Raw genomic sequence first — 16,990 nt, forward strand, 5'->3', positions numbered from 1 at the left:
TTATTGTATACACATTTAGAAAACTGATTAAAGAAAAAATGGCTTTGGTAACTTGTTTATATAGATCTCTACATTGCCTGGGATCTGTATTGTAGGAGACACCCGCTTTCATAGTTACCCTGCGTTAAAGCTAAGTGTATAACCTGATCATTTCCTATTTATTAATTTATGTGTTGATACTAGTAACTACTCCCTAAGGTACTTATCTTTGTCCTAATCTACTCAATCTAAAGTCAATAGTTAAATTTCTACTCACTTCAAAGAAAGGAGAACTAGAGTAATTATGAGGGCTCTAGCAAGTGCACAAAAACTATAAGATATCTGCTGGTGGCAACTGTCTAAAACAGACACAGAAAGAAAAGGGTCATGTGGAAATCCAGAAGAGAAGCTGCAAAAATTAAGTATTTGCTCCTTTCCTATCCCTTTAATTCCCTCTGACTGCACGAATGTAAGATGCAGTTTTGATTCAATGTAAAATAATAAGCAATAGAGGAAAGAGTTGACGCGTCAGACTCTCAGCTGGTTTAAACCAGCAGAGCAATCTATATCAGCTGAGAGCCCAGACCCATGAGATTGTTAAATGATTGTTAATTATTACAAGAAAATAGCTCCTTTCATGGAGTTTTCCCTATTCACCCCCAAGAAAATTCACATAACGGCTAATTCTACTCTGCCAATTTCAACTCCAGTCTAACACCAGAATAAGAAAATGATCTTCTAGCATTTTATTTATTAATAAATTTATTTATTTATGAGGAGTGGGAGGAAGACAAAATAGCTTCTTTGCATATGTAAAGTTAAACGCTGAGAAAAACACTTTTGAATGCATTATTGAGCGGCTGCAGATGATGCCTCTGTAATGATATAAAAAGTGGACCTAGTTACAAATAGTCTGTAAAACCAAAGGTCCCAATGAAATAAAACAGGAAAATATTTAAAATACATAATGAAGTGAAAGGCAAATAAAGGAAAACCTATAGGACTCTTAATAAACCAGCAAATTAGTACTAATTAGCCGAAACCTGTCATGAACAATACTGACATTCCAGTCTGCTGATAAAACAGTTGTATGGTATTAAAGTCTTTATATCGAATGTAATGGTAGTAGTTTGTATATTCTAAATATACATATACTGCAGACACATTAGTGGGTTTCTCATTTCAAATGCAATTTACTTTCTGTGTACCTGCCTTCGTTTCCACCAAGATGATCTTTTTTGTAGTGGTGCTGAAGAAGAATACAGCCAGTTTCCAGAGGTGATGCTGAAGATAACCAGCAATATTGCATGGATCAATCAAGAACAGAGAACCAGAAGAGTTAAAAGGGACTTGAGGAGAGTTTTGTATTCAGTACATCACTGAAATTTATGCTAGAAGGACATTAAATTTGTCATAAATGCAGACAAATAAGTGCTTAAAGAATCGTTATAAGACCAAAGGGGAAAACTATGTAAGAGAGTAACAATTTGTTCTAGAGGGAGTCTGGTCTGCCACACCACTTAATTCTGCATTAGAACTTGCTTTGACCCAGTAGGAGAGATGTACACCAGGGGAATGAAATTTGTTGATGATGCATGCTATGAAGGAACAATCAATAAAAAAAAAAAATGGGCAAAAAAGTCAAGACGACTCTGACAGGCTGTGCCCAAAGGAAGACAAGTGCCTTATGCAATTAAATGTAGAGAAGTGTAAAATAATGAGACTAGGGACACAAAATAAGAGAAGGCGCTTATGCCCTATGTAATCATGTGGTACAAAATACTGAGTAGAAGTAGGATCTGGAGATAGACTGAGCTCAAAAAGCTTCAGGACAGTGGTTAACTGTAATATAAAATGTTACCGTTGATTCAGAGAGGTAAGAATAATATCATAGATGAATTTATTCCATCTCCTGCATAAGGGATTTATGAATGAAGCTGCGTGTGCAGTACTATGATGAGTTCTCTTTGCCTTATAAAAATAGCAGAGGCAAAGGGAACTGGACAATAGAATCAGGTATACAGCAAACTTAATTATTCATAAAGGTCAGAGAACAAAACAAAATTGCCTGCAGTCTTTGCAGAGGTGAAAGAAAATGGATCTTACTGAGGAATTTGTGTTCTGGAAAATTGTAGTGGAAACAGAAGCAATTACACTACTAATTGATCAACGAATAAATATGAGTAAAACCACAGTTGGGATCAACCAAAAGGAAACTGAAAAAAATACAGAGTGGATAGTAGTCCATAAGTGGAACATATTGCAAAAGTCAACAGGTGGAGGAACAGGAATAAGCATAATTCCCAGATTACTACCCAGCTGAGATTTTTTTCCTAACATTAGGTAGCTAGTATTTTTGGAGGGACTGAATTCCAGGTGGACTACCTCGTACTCGAAAGATTCCCTTCTCCCACCATTAAATAAATATGGAGCCAACACATATGAGCACTTGTAATTCAGAAAAGTTTGTCAGTTGCCTAAATTTTGGTGCCATAAATGTGGGTTTCAGGAAGGATTTAAGTACTGAGGATGGGATGTCAGTGTTAGGCATGTGCCTGTCATAAGAGTCATGGTTCTGAAGACAGACCGAGCTCACTCTTGGCTTTGGAAGCACCCGAATTCTGCTGACATCATCTTTAAAACTTCAAATCTCCCTTTACATGTGCAAAGCTACTTTTGATAGAACAGCATAGCATGACCATACTTAACTGCCACTAAAGTTCAGAAACAAAATCTTTGGGATGCATTTATATGACCACACTCCCTATTGAAGGCAGTTGCACCCGTTTCTTTCTTTTAAAACATGGTCACTCTCCTTTTTTTTATTTCACAGCTGCACAGCTAGAAAACATACACATATGGAAGATGGAGAGCTAGTGCCCTCTTCTTTCATGAAGAGATGCAAATTATTATCTCTCACATGTCCTAACCGTGTGCTTAAAAGTTCTCATCCTAGGAAGAAGAAGCTCATCAGTGTTCAGGAAGATTTCACTCTGTGGGGCCCAGAAGATTTGAAATATCCATGTTCTTTAGAGGTAGCATTAATAGTGCCTCCAATCTCTAGAAATTATACATATATTATTCAAAGTCAATTCCATTTAACCTAGGAGAGAAAGGCCTAGGAAGTTCGATCAGAACACAAATCCCCTTCTGCTCAGAAGTTCTTCTCCCTTTTAGGTATGACTTTTATTCCTTCTGGTTAATTTTTCATTCCTTTATTAATAAGGTCACAAATTAAGCCTGAGTGATGGTAACTGTCCTATGTACCCATGCTTAGAATAAATTTTAATAAGGAGATTCAAATTGACTGAACCAACTTATAATTTCCGCCATGAGTTTTAAAGTCATCTAACAATTATATAAACATTTTATCCCAGTGACTCTACCAGCCAGGTTTAAAAGGCAAAAAATGAACCTTTGGGGAAATGAGTCTGCAAGCCTACCTTTACCAGGGGTGGGCTGTGAATGCCCAAGGAATGGAAGGCATTGCCTGTGTGTCACCTTAAGGAACTTGGTAAAACAGGAGATTCACCTCATCTGTGGTGTTTTCACACTGGCTCTATGCTGACCTTAGGTAGTTTATTCATGTCTCTTCTGAGCTATCAAACAGTCCCCTGGTAGAGGCCCAAATAACCCAACTCAGCATAGTAGATCTGAGAAGTCTTGCAGATCTAAGGACTCCTGAACTCTATAGATTTATCTCTGAGCACACCAGAGAATGTCTGTCTATGTGAGTACATACATGTGTGTATCTGTACTTCTGTAAGCTGAGGGCACAGGTGTGTTCTGTTTCACCCTTCATCCAGTGCCTGCTTCATCAAAATATTTCTATTTTGAAAGCCTAAGGACTACTGCAGTGATGTTGTTTTCACTGCTTTTTGGCATCATTTCAGTTTAGAGCCTGGACATGTTGGAACAGCTGCTCCTTTTTCACAGGCTAGGAAGGACCATATGCTTGATATCAACACATCCCTAGCATAACAGGAGGCAAATGTGTTTTTGTTGCTGATAAATTCCCACCTAGGTTTTAAATTGCTGGGATCCAACTCTCTTTACAGCAATAAGACATGAGAATTCAAACGTTTGCTTTCTGGAAATCAAAATATCATGAACTGGTTCCATTGGTGTTTGCTGATTTTATATTGCTTTTTAACATTATAATGTTTTAAACATTTTTTATAATGTTTTCAGCTGCTACCTGTATTATTATATGAGTTTCTAGCATTCCAGGGTATGACTGGTTTTTATAGATTTGTCACTTTTTACATGTGACTCTGTATATACAACATTATAATATAATTACATTATTACAATACAATAGTATGCATAGGATGTCCAAATGGATTAGCTTCCTGAAAAATTCAGTCTTTTAACTAAGAAATGCTGATAGTGGAAAGGGATAATGTTTTAATGATGTCTAAGGCCCAGAATAATGAGAACATGCAAGCATATGTTCCCCAAAATCTATGTGAGAAACGTCCCTTTCCTAGCTTTGCTAGTAAAAACTTAAATTCCACTGAGTTTTTTCCTTATGACTGATTTTTTAAAAATGCTGAAACTTAAGGTGCAATAGTTTCCAGATATTTTCTTTTTATGAGCTACGTAGAGACTGAAAAACTCTTCAAATCACCGATCATAGCAACAACAAATGCAGAAGCTTAACAACCTCCATTATTAGCAGAATGTATGCAAACTTGTTGATTTTACATTCCCAAAACCTGTTTCTTTAGCAAAAATTGCAGAACTGAGTCTTCAAGTAAAATAATTAACATTTGCATGGAAGAAAGGCTACTGCCTTTTCATCATATCTTAATTTATTACTTGTTCTGATGTATTAGAAAGCAAAATCCGTGTTTTTGCATTTTGAATTTTTCTTGATTATACTCAGATGACATTTGAGGTCTCTGTTCTCTGCTTTTCTTTAGCAGTTTTGCTGCCTCTTGAAATTCATATAGGATGTCACAAGTCCACTCTGGAATATCATTTGAGACCTGTGTTCTAGCAGAAAAATTGTTTTAAGGCTTACAGATATACTATTTTTGCTTTGGGCTGCCATAAATAGAACACTTATTTGAACAGATCAAGAAGAGAACTGCTCAAATGTTTGAACTTGATGCCTGAAGCTACATATAGTTTAGATTTCGTTTAATGCAAGCAGTAAACTCAAAACAAGAGCTTCCAGGGGTTTTGAACATGTCAAGATGGTTTGTTCCACTGTGGAGAAAAAGGTTGTTAAACTCGTATTCTCAGTATACTAGTATTTAAACCAGTATACAAGACTTTTGCCACTTAAAACCACCAAGAACTTGCTCCTAGGATGAAAGTCTCATCATGCTGAGCACAGTAAAACCATTTCTGAGAACATGGTGGTCATAAGAATGTAATGTCTCAAGATACAGGTGACACAAAGGCTGAGGAACAAAGTTGATTTAATATAGTTTCTGTGTATGCTCACATTCATCATAGTACGTAGGAGCAGCAATCATTATATGATTATTTCTTTCATAGCAAAACAAAATTGTGATACCTGTGGGTCCTGAGGAAAGACTGAAAATATGTGTGAGAAATGAGAAGGATTCTACATATAAATAAGCTTTATACGTAGAGGAGGAAATAAGCTTTGTATAAATGAGATAACAAATAGGAAGGATGGAGAATGGAAAACATGCTAAAACCAAATAAAAGATAATGAGAATAGTGTATGTATATATATATACACACATTATTTAATAAATATACATCCACAGACACACACTGAAAATGTATGATAGACTATTACAGAAGTTGCTAATATACTAAAGGTGCTGAAATTCTCCAAGTCTGGTCACAGACCATTTGTGAGGCAGACATTTACTATGCCTTAATCTGATTTCAAAACTACGTGAGGCAAGATTGAGACAGGATCTTATCAATGTCTATAGGTATCTGAAGGGATGCTGTCAGGAGGATGGAGCCAGGCTTTTCTTAGTGGTGCCAAGCAATAGGACAAGAAGCAACAGGCAGAAACTGATGCACAGCAATTTCCACCTGAATATGAGAAGGAACTTCTCCACTCTGAGAATGACTGAGTACTGCCCAGGGAGGCTGTGGAGTCTCCTTCCCTGGAGAGCCATCTGGACACAATCTTGAGTAACTTTCTCTAGGGGACCTTGCTTGAGCCAGGGACTTGGACTAAATGACCTCCAGTGGTGCCTTTCAATCTTAAACATTTTGTGATTCTGTGATTCTGAGAGGTCAGCAGTCACCATTTTGCCTCCTTCAGTGGACTTTATTTCAGTTCTTTGCTTTGTGCCTAGACGTGATACAGTTATAGCTGGCACTATAGCCACTGTGCATATAGTCACTATGAGCAGATGTTGCTGCTCTGTTTGTTGGTTCACTGTTCTGTACCTTCAAAAAGCACTCATCTCAGTAGAGCATATGTCAGAAATGGGCAGTTGTTTCACTGGAGCTTTTTTTTTTGTTTGTTTCATGTATTTCATTTAATGAAATGTTATTATTTCATACATGTTACTATTTCATGTAACATGAGCAGTGGTGGAGATCCAGATGTGGAGTTGTGTTTGTTCCTGTGAAACCCTGGATATTCTCTCAGTAATTTCAGCATAAAACCCTTTATCTTTAATTTGAGTTACACTGACTATCATTTGCTAGTCTAAGGCAAGCTACTGATTGACATGTGGATATGGAAAAAATGTATTTGGAGATGGAGAAATGATAGTGGAATACCCATGACAGAAGAAACATTATTCTTAACAAGACAGCACTTACAGAACAATGTCAAAAAAGACAGAGGCAGAAAACTAAACAGTTTTCTAAAACTACATCAGTGTTGAAAAAGAGATCAAACTTTGTGTGAACCATGAAACTTTAGAATGAAGTAAAGCTTCAGTGTTCAGCAATATCATCTTTGAAGAGATGTGCCAAATAGTTTGGGATGAATTCAAATATTTCCTCGAATGGAGACAAGTCAATTGGTTTTGGAGAAGCTTGGCAGTGTAGGAGGATGTCTCCAGAGTAAAGATAGATTTAAGGTACATTGTTGATGAGGGTGAAACTTGGTAGAAAACATCTTCTAAGCAAGAAAAAGCCGATAAAGCATGTTTTACAGAACAAAGTCATTGAAATAAGAACCTATATTAGGAGTAGTAACATAGAAAGACCATCATCCTTGTTCTTTTCTGTATTTTGGGATTTAAATGAGATGTGTCTGTTATGTACAATTTACATTATAATCATGAAGCAGTGATGAAGATTTAAACCCACAATGGTTTTATTCTCATATGAGATTGGACATTCTGCTGGTCTGTACTTTACTGAGGATATACTTGACTTTACCAAGTTAAAAAAAACCATAGGGGATAATAAAGATTAAAAAAACCCCAAAACAACAACAACAAAACAATGAAGCAAAACAGCATTGTGTGAGGGGTGCTGGAGTTACTGTTGCATCACTGCCTTTGATAGCTGATGGTCAAATCATACTGGGTCAGGGAAAGAAGAGAGTAACACCTTATCTTTCCTATGTAAGAATCTCTAATGAATAGGTTGTTAGTGCCAACTCTGCAATGCTGCTTCAGGTTGATTTCCCTTGCATTCAGGTAAGAGATTCAGGGTACCACTATTAGGGAAAAATATTATTGAAGTTTTAGTCACTTATATTGCCAAAAATTTGCTAGAAGAGGATTATTAAGATTAACAACACTTCTCTTGTTTTCCACATCTTGCTTGCTGTAAGATCTCAGAGCTTCTTGGAGCTTATTCCGTATGTGCTGATCACAGACAAGTAGGGGTGGACATTCAGAGGGTTCGTTAGATTGGCCTTTCTCTGCTCATGTCCTCATTATTTTCACGTACTGAAACAGTGAAGAATGACTGTAAAGCAGTAACTTATTATACTTATGTTCAAACATAGCACATCAAAAATTTGTACATATCCCTCTTTGTGAGTTACAGGCACTTCTACTTCCATTCTGTTTCAACTAATGCATATATTACCAAAGGCATATACTTGAGTACATAGATCTTACTTGATTTTGAGATTTTTGCCCGTTTGGTCTAAAGATGCAAAAGTGATCAATAGTTACCACTTGAAAAGTGTCTCTGTTGTAGATTGATTATTCAATTGCCCTCATTCATAAAGTGATTTTAGCAGATAACTCACAGATTAAAAAGCTCTGCTTCAGTCTGAACCTTAAAATTGGCATTTAACTTAAATTTTCCATCAATATAATATACTCCCAATTCTTACCCAATGCTTTAAAGTCTATAATTAGCAGCAAGTGATGAAGACACTAACAGATTAAAATAAAATTTTAAATTGTTTCTTGATATTATTCAATACAATTCCATTCTAAGTCTCATCCTATCTGCAAATACAAAGAGGTGCTTGGCACATTATTTTGATGCAAGAATTTATTAATCAGCTTTATAAAGAAAAGGCAGTAGGGAAACCAATTGTTTCACAGCAGTCTATCATGATGTGGGGCAATGCTGTACCCCAGGAGAGAGGAGAGGAAGCAAGATTGTGTACTTCCTGTCTGGGAAGGGGCAACTAATAGATGTCTCTGCTCAGCTGAAAGCACTGCCAGCTGGATTTGCTCTCCTCTGCTGCCCTCTTGGAAACAAGCTCCTGCATTGGCCTGAAGCACTGCTGTCTGAGGTCAGGGGCTGCCCGTTCCATGATCTTGGCACCCAGCAACAGGGTGGAGAAGTGAAAACTCGTGGTGCAGCCCAGGGAATGACAATGCTAGTCCTCCCACAAGATCAGTGCTTTCCTGGGGATGGCATGGAAGTGCTGGGCCAGCAGTTTCTGTGGGTAAAATTTGGGGCTCAAGCCCAACACAAACACGAGGAGTAAGTACAATCTCAGATTCTCAAATGTAATTGCCTTAAAGCAGAAGTTAGATCTTGCACAGTTTTCTGAGATGTTCTTGACTACGAGTTTGAAAAGACCGAACAGAACCACAGTATAGTCTTGGTCATGATTATATTTTGTGGTGAAAGAACACAGTAATTAGATCAATCTGATGTTAAAACATGTACTAGTTGGCACTTTAAAATGTCTAACTACTTAAATGGATGGAACAGCTGCTCTGTAACAGGAGAACTGTATCCAGCAAACCTTGACATCACAGGCTTTTATGAAGCTTGATGTACTGGCAATGCCACTTCAATGTTTCTGAAAGGACTTTAATACACTGTATGTTGAAACAGAAGAGATTGTGAGGATCGGAGCAGCAATTGTTCTAGACATAAATATGACAGTATTTTTAATGGAATACACACTTTTCACAGACAAATTTAGCCAAGCACCTCTGATGAACCCAAAAACATTTGAGGGCAATAATGAAATTAAAGAGATCAACTCTTAAGTGAAGGAATTTATGGACTAATTGCTAAAACAAGATGTGTTCCTGAGTAAAAAAGAATTCAATATTGAGTGGAAATAGAGGACAGGTATCAAGCTATAAAGACTTGAGATAGATTAGAGGTGACCGATAAATGAAAGCGTTTATTACATGATGGATGACTGATGACACCTCTGAATGGCACTGGCCTTTACAAGCACCAATAATGACATACATCAAGTCATACTCCAGCTGGTCAAAATAAAAAGTTAACATTTGGTTGGCTTGAAGCTGAAGTCTCTTGTATTTGCTGCATAGGCCTGGTAAGTAATCAAAATGTCTCACAGTAGGTAAGATTTTTAATCATCTCAGTGGTGCCTAGTTTCACCTCTTTTATGAATTTTCATAAAGCTGAGTTATACTGGCAAAAAAAAAAAAGGTAAGCAAAAGTCAATTTCAAAGTTACAGTTCTCTTTAGTGAAAATTACTTTTTGAATCAAATGTATTAGTACTGACAAATGTCTCACAAAGATATGTTCCACAAAACAGTTTGGTAGCCTCGTTATGTGCCCTGATCAATCACAAATAAGTAAATCAAGTTCTGTACACTGATAGAAAATGGTCCATAGAGTTTAAAAAGCTCACCCCAAACTAATCAAATACTTTGAATAATGAACAGATTAGACAAAATCATGGTCTGCTTATGCATATGGCACAATCAGACAGCGAAGCTAAACTCATTGGATGCATTATTCATTGTGAATTATTTGCTCTACCTATCGGTGGGAAAGCTTGCAAACACTTTTGCTGTAACTATTATCATCTAACAGACTGAAGAAGGAGGTCTGATTGCCCTTATCATCACATAGCATCTTGGATAGATGAGGATTTTATTTATTTATTTATTTATTTATTTATTTATTTATTTATTTATTTATTCTGAGAAAAGTGTTGTCCATCAAATGCTCAAACATGTTAGGGACAAACCAGAATCTCTGCTGTAAAGACAAACCATGTATCTTCAATCTACCAGTATTCTTTGCAGAAGTCAAGGAATGGTGAATAAAGACCAGAGAATATAGTGGGTTTGGTCTGTCAGTAAAATTTTCAGTAAAGATTTTTCAGAAGAGGTAATGAAAAGAAACACAGAATTGGTAAAATTAAGTAATGAGCTCTAATGTAAAAAAAGGGCAAATAATAAAAAACAACATCACAGTTTCAAAATATAAATGAGTTAAGGCTTTACAAGGTAAAATAGTGATCTAGAAGGAAATTCAGACTGAAGTGATAAGATTTGTCTGTGAAACCGTATTTTTTAAAATGTAGATCCAGTATGGATTGAAGTGTGAGGATTTGGGAAATTAAGTGAATACATAATAGGGTAATAGGGGACAAAACAGGTTTTTTTATGTGTTTTGAACTATATTTCATTAATAAGAAAATTTTCATTTTTCTATGTTGACTGCGCTCTGATATCATCTCACATGAGCATAAACCCAAATATTTACACATAGTGGAAATGATGATTTAGCTTTCATACATGTTATGGAGTTATAAAGAAACTTCAAACAAACTGAAATTGTTCATCATCTTAGAGCAACAGTGGAACTGGCCCTTACTCAGAATGCTATAAGGAGGGGACAACCAGTGATATTAAAGAACCTCAGCAACTGTGCTTAAAATTTTGTAACAAAGCTAACTGCTGCTAAATTTTATTAATCCAGATTGCCTAGTAGATCAATACAGGATAAGGCATCAACTTTACATGAATAATGAAAATCTCCTTCATTTTTATAGCCTACTGTAACATGCCTTGTAATCATTTAACGATTCAGGCATCAGAACAACTAGTAACTTCAAGAGTATAAATAAGGCACTCATATATGCAATTCCTAACCTGTAAAACCATGAATTTTTATAACTGTTAACACTGTGGAACATATGTGTAATTTTATCATCTTAATGATACTAAGATACTAGAGAATAGTCTATTTTAGGTACCATGACCTCCTTTGAGATGTCTATTAATGGAAGGAATATGATAAAATGTAAAACTGTTAATCTGCATAGGAATGGCAGCTTCTTTATTGCAAAATTGTCATCTTAGTCTATTCTAAAAGGTAGAATGGACAGCACTGGTCAGCCAAATGAGTGAATGGCAGCCTTCCTCCCTCTCACCCCTCTAAACCAATGGCTTTGAAAATGTAGAAATGCCAAATTACCAAAGTCTTCTCACTCTCAGGACTGACCAACTTGATTTAACATCACTTTAGTTGTGTACATATACTATTAACATATTTCATCAATAAAGAGAGAGAGGCTGTATCAAGATTTGGAGGGGAGGAGCAATAATTCTGTAAACACCAATTTCACTTTCACTCAGCATCAAACAAGTATCTCAGTATAATTTTTAGGACACTAATTTTGAATCCCTCAAATGAACCATCAAGTTTTCATAAAAGTGAATTACGCTGATTGAGAAAAATTGCAACATCTCTGCTCTATTAGAGATGAGGTTCTCAAACTGACATCAGACTACGGGGGTAGACAGAACAAAATGACAACTGTACTGCAGTTACACTACAAACAGAGGGTAAAGGATGATCATGTGGAGGCATGTGAGATTTAGGTTTGTGTTCAGGTGTATTAGAGGCCCAACAAGATTTTGCAGATAAATGCAGTGGGTAGTTCTTGCATGATACTAAGTTGCCAAATATGTGCATGGCTTCAGGCAGAGCTTTCCATTCTTGTGGCTTTGACCTGCTCACACAGCGATATCCATGTCTGGAGCACGGTATAAAAGCTGTGTAATGATGAAATAAACCACTGCATCAGAACAAAGGTAAAGAATGGAGAAACTGATGAGGAACAAAGTGCATAAAAGATATTTAGAGGTGTTTATAACAGCAAAAGGATTTCTTTTGCCATCAGTTTGCCTAAACATGCAGCAGCTGTACCCTGAGAAGACTCTTCTACCACTGTACATAGATTTTGCTGGTACTGCCAGGAGAGTTAGTCTTCCAGCATCATTTCTGAGCAATGTATGCTCGAACTATCCTTTCTAAACTTAAAAAACAACCTTGGATTGTACCCCAAGAAATGGGAAGAGAATTACATGGGCTTAAAGCTTCATAGCTCCCTCAAGACAATGAAGGACTTAAAATAAAATTAATCAGTGTTCTGCTGCTGTAAAACTAAACCTACGGGGAATGGATTTTTGCTCTTTATTCAACATATTTTTACTAAGTTTGTTCCAATCAACACTTGGAGAGTCAGACACTGTACTGGTTATATATTTTTCTGTGGCAAATTTCTGCTTCAATTAAAAATTCTATCAAATTCCTGAGGATACCAAGAGCAGCCTCAGCTGATGAGCCTTCCCAGCACAGAAAACCACTGGGCCAGGAGGGTTCTTTAGTTTATCGGTTGAGGAATGTCATCTCTGCCCAGGAGGACAGAGGAGTAACATCGTCTGTGCATAATCACCCTTGTATCATCATGGGACCACTATCACTACTCTCCTCTTTTATGAGGCCATAATCCAGCTCGTTCAGTTTGCCACTCAGGAAAGGTGTTCCTGCATTGCAAAGCTGTGGTAGCTGGTGTTATCGCTTGGGTAAATACACCTGGGAGCAAATACGAGAAAAGCCATGCCTGCCTTTGGGAAGAGCATGCCAGCGGGTTTCTCTGGGAGGAGTCCCCCAGAACCAGAGATGTGGAGCAGTCCTGAAGGGGTCCCTGCACCTGTAAGACCTCAGGACTGGCACAACACGCCTGTAGATTATTTCTGGGTTGGTCTGGGAGTCAGAACCACAGTGGGGCCAGGACTAGAGGGAAGCCAGGACCAAGGCCCCGGGCAGAGCTGGTGCAAGGGTGTGGAGCCAGGCAGACACAAAGTCAAGCGCCACAAGGGAAGAGCCCTCATGCTCTCTCCTCAGCATCACGGATCACAGGGTGGACAACACCAGCCTCCCACACAGCCAGGTTTTGTGCTGGGAGGGGAGCGCTTTGCCTCGCCCCTTAAAGAGCCCAGCAGGACAGTTTCACTGAGCTGTTTATATAGAATACTAAATATCCTTCTCTCCCCTGCTCCCGTCTTGGGGGTGTAAGGCCTTTCTTTTCCAGCCCAGCTTCATTTTGTTGTTAAATTGCATTGGCCAGCCCAGCTGATTGAAGAGAAGCCCACTTGTTGGGATTTCTTTAAATGATTCTGACAGGTACCTTTTGTCAAAAATATACTACAACTGTGGCTGTGTAATCCCAAAAAGCCTTTGTTTAATTTTAAACGTGTCAGTGCAAAACATGACCAAACACAACAAGCAACCATAATCAACTGAATGTGTAACATGGATGCTGAATTATTGTTATGCTTCAAGAAAATCTTTATTATTCCTTTCTAAAGGAAAAAAAATATGAAAAGTATGAAAGTGATATTAAGCAGATGTTAGACTGGAGTTGTCAATCTTGTCTAAGCACGCAGGTGCTAATGTGTTATAATTATCCCTTCTGGCAGTTGATATTTAGAATTTTGGATCCCACCTAGTCAATCACAGCTGTAATTGTTAAGCTTCTTACATAGCTAATATGCTGGGTAATAACCAGATCAAGATTTAATATTTGACGTTTACCATCAATTATCTTTTCTTCTGACATACATCTCCCCCACTCAGGTTCTTGCAGATCGGAACACTCTTCTGATTTCAGTAAAATAAATAAGAATCTGGTTAAAGAAGACTCAAATAAAAAAATATTTCTGTCATTGCCTCTTGTCTCACTGCTTCATGTTTCTTAAAGAACAGTAAGATATCTCCTTGTTACAAGCTTTAGAGGTATAATCATTTGATTCAGAACAATTCTTACCCATTTTACTTTTTGATGGATTTATTTACATAAAATCTCGTACCTGCTACAGCAAAATTGTGGTGTAAATATGTTAACCTAAGCCAGACATATTTTCAGGTGACAATATTTGCTATGAAAAAAAGCGTTGGCGTTTGTTTTGTAGTTAGAATATATATGTGTGTGTTCATACCACACACATTATACCAGAGGATTTTTCCTGCTAAAAGCTCGGTGAAAATTAATTCTATGCTTAAAATATTTAAAAATTAATATTAATTTGTCAGTTCTGCATTTTTTACTCTTGTACTAACTAAAATCTGTGTTATAAAATTTCCTCCAATAAGCCTAAGTAGAAGAGTTGTTTTTTAATATGTTCTGAGATTTCCTCCTGTGTGATTACGCTGAAGTTCACAAAACTTAAATGCTTCAATTCTAAATCTGCATGCGGTATTCATAGCATGCTCAGGAGTTAAGTGTAGATTAGAGTTGGCCTGTAAGAAACTGTGTGAACCAAGTTTTCAGTTGCTATAATTGCATGAAAAGACTTTAGATTTGCATCAAAAAGATACCCCTATTATTATTATTTGTCTCTAGCAATATTATATGACTTTCCCTTTAGCTGAGGGAGAGTGGGTTTATTTCTAGTGTTTCTAATCCTGTCTCAAAAGACCTTTGACAGAAAAAAAAATAAAAAGCACATTTGTCTTTAATGCTGATTCAGAAAAGTTCTTCAGTATCTGCTCTTATCTACGTACACCAAGTGTGCTGTAATTCGCATTTTGTATTTCCTACAAAAAAAGTCCAGGTACACAATTTTTAAGATGAAAACATTTTTACTCCAAATTAAATAAAGACTATCAAATGTAAGGAAGAACATATTCAGTCTAGACTATCTTTTTAGGCACTCTTTTGTTTTCTTCCAAGGCTACAGAACACTATTTTAATGCTTTAAAATCATTTTCTGTTCTAGTTTCCATGTGAATGCAGACAAGTAGTGTAAGTTAATTACAAAACTGTAATTTTACATAATCTTTTCCTTTACAGACGAGCCAGCACTAAAGCAAATAACAGTGGATAGTATTACAGCAATAGAAGCCAAACAACTCAGCTTGAAAATAACATTTTTACAAGTGAAGTTCTCCCTGTTGTCTAGAGAAGACAGCACCTTGGTTCAAGGGGATCGTGCTCCAAGTTTAAATACAAAAAGGCTGCAGTCAGGCAGCCAAGGGACATGAACGCTTCAAAGCATAACAAATGAAACTGGACCTTGTCATTTTGCAATAAAATGTGAAGTCATGTAATAGTGCCCTTTTAAGCCACTTGTGACTTTTAAGACTTCAAATGAAATGCTATTAGCACAGACAGATAAACATGCTAAGCTGTTATTTGCCTGGGGCGATACCCTTGTGATTTGTAACAGGCAATGAAAATATAGCAGCCTAGGTGTTCAGGAAGAATGATATGAATACCAGTAATCTCTTCAGAGTGATGCCAAGACCTCTGATAATAAATCCTCCAGGAAATCTTGTGTTAGTCACAATGACTCGGTATTTTTTTTTACTTCATTTTAAAAGTTTTCTAAAACAGAGAAGAATTTCTAGAGGCTGATGAATATTTGTAGAAAAAGAAAAAGGTATTTATATCAACCTCACATTCAATTTTATGTCAGAAATGAAAAAAAATCACAATGACATTTTATCAGAGTTACAAATACCTGCTTTGATTGTACATTGTGGCACCTCGATTTACTTGCCCAAGCAAACCAAGTGAAACTGTTGGCAACATAACCTCACTGGAATTTGTAACACAAGGATTTGCAGAACCCAGAGCTTGAATAGAAACCAGACCATATCTGCTTAAAAATTTGCAAATAAAGGAACAGATCTACATCATATCTTATGTGAATATTTTCTCTCTATTATTCCTCTTCTAGACTTGTGCTGACTGGAAAACAGTAAGCAGTTCTGTGTTTAATTTTTTCCCCATCTCAAAGCATGTATATGTTTCTTGATTGAGAAAATAAGAAGGATGCAATGTTGGATTTCTTCTCATGAAGTTTTGGGGTATGTAAATAAGAGACAGAAAAGCACTGCTTTTACAGGAGTCTATGAAAGAGCCTGGCCTTCCTAAAAAAAAAGAAAAAAACCCCCATCTTTTTCAGAGCTGCATCAGAGAGCTCTGCAAAGGAGGTGCCAATCCAAATTAACCTGGAGTGCCACAATAGGCCAGGGTGTAAATTTAAACAAAAATCTGGATAGCAGCTTCATTTTTTAACAAGGACAGTATATCTAGTCAGTACCTGATGTATGCTCTGTTTTTCCAGCTGGCAGAGACTCTTGGGGTATGCAGGCACATATTTCCAAGCATGTTGTTCTTCTGAGTTGTTTGTGCTTGGACCATAACTGCAGTCTAGGCAGCCAAAATAAAATATGCCAAGTAATACTGGCTGAGGGACAGAGAGATTGGATTAAATTCCTGCCTGATACAATGCGCTTGACATCAGTGGAGTCACACAGTGGCAGTTTATTGTTCTTCACTTTCAAACACAAAATATGGAGGGTGCTTTAAGGTAGGATGGTGAAGGTATTGCTACCACTGCCTTCGTGAAATTGTTTTTGTTTTCTCCTGAAGACAACAAGGAGTTATCAGCCATGAGGATTCCCTGTTTGGCCAAATTTTGTGACTGCATGCAGACAGGGCCAGTGGCCTTGTATAGATACAGATTTACCTGTCAAACTATGGGGAGACAACCAACCAGCTAATTTCCTCCTCCTACCTGTCAGTGACAGTGTCACAGCTTCTTGAGTGCTTTCCCAGGT

Source organism: Pseudopipra pipra, chromosome 2 (genome assembly GCF_036250125.1).
Source record: "Pseudopipra pipra isolate bDixPip1 chromosome 2, bDixPip1.hap1, whole genome shotgun sequence".
NCBI classification, from domain to species: domain Eukaryota; kingdom Metazoa; phylum Chordata; class Aves; order Passeriformes; family Pipridae; genus Pseudopipra; species Pseudopipra pipra.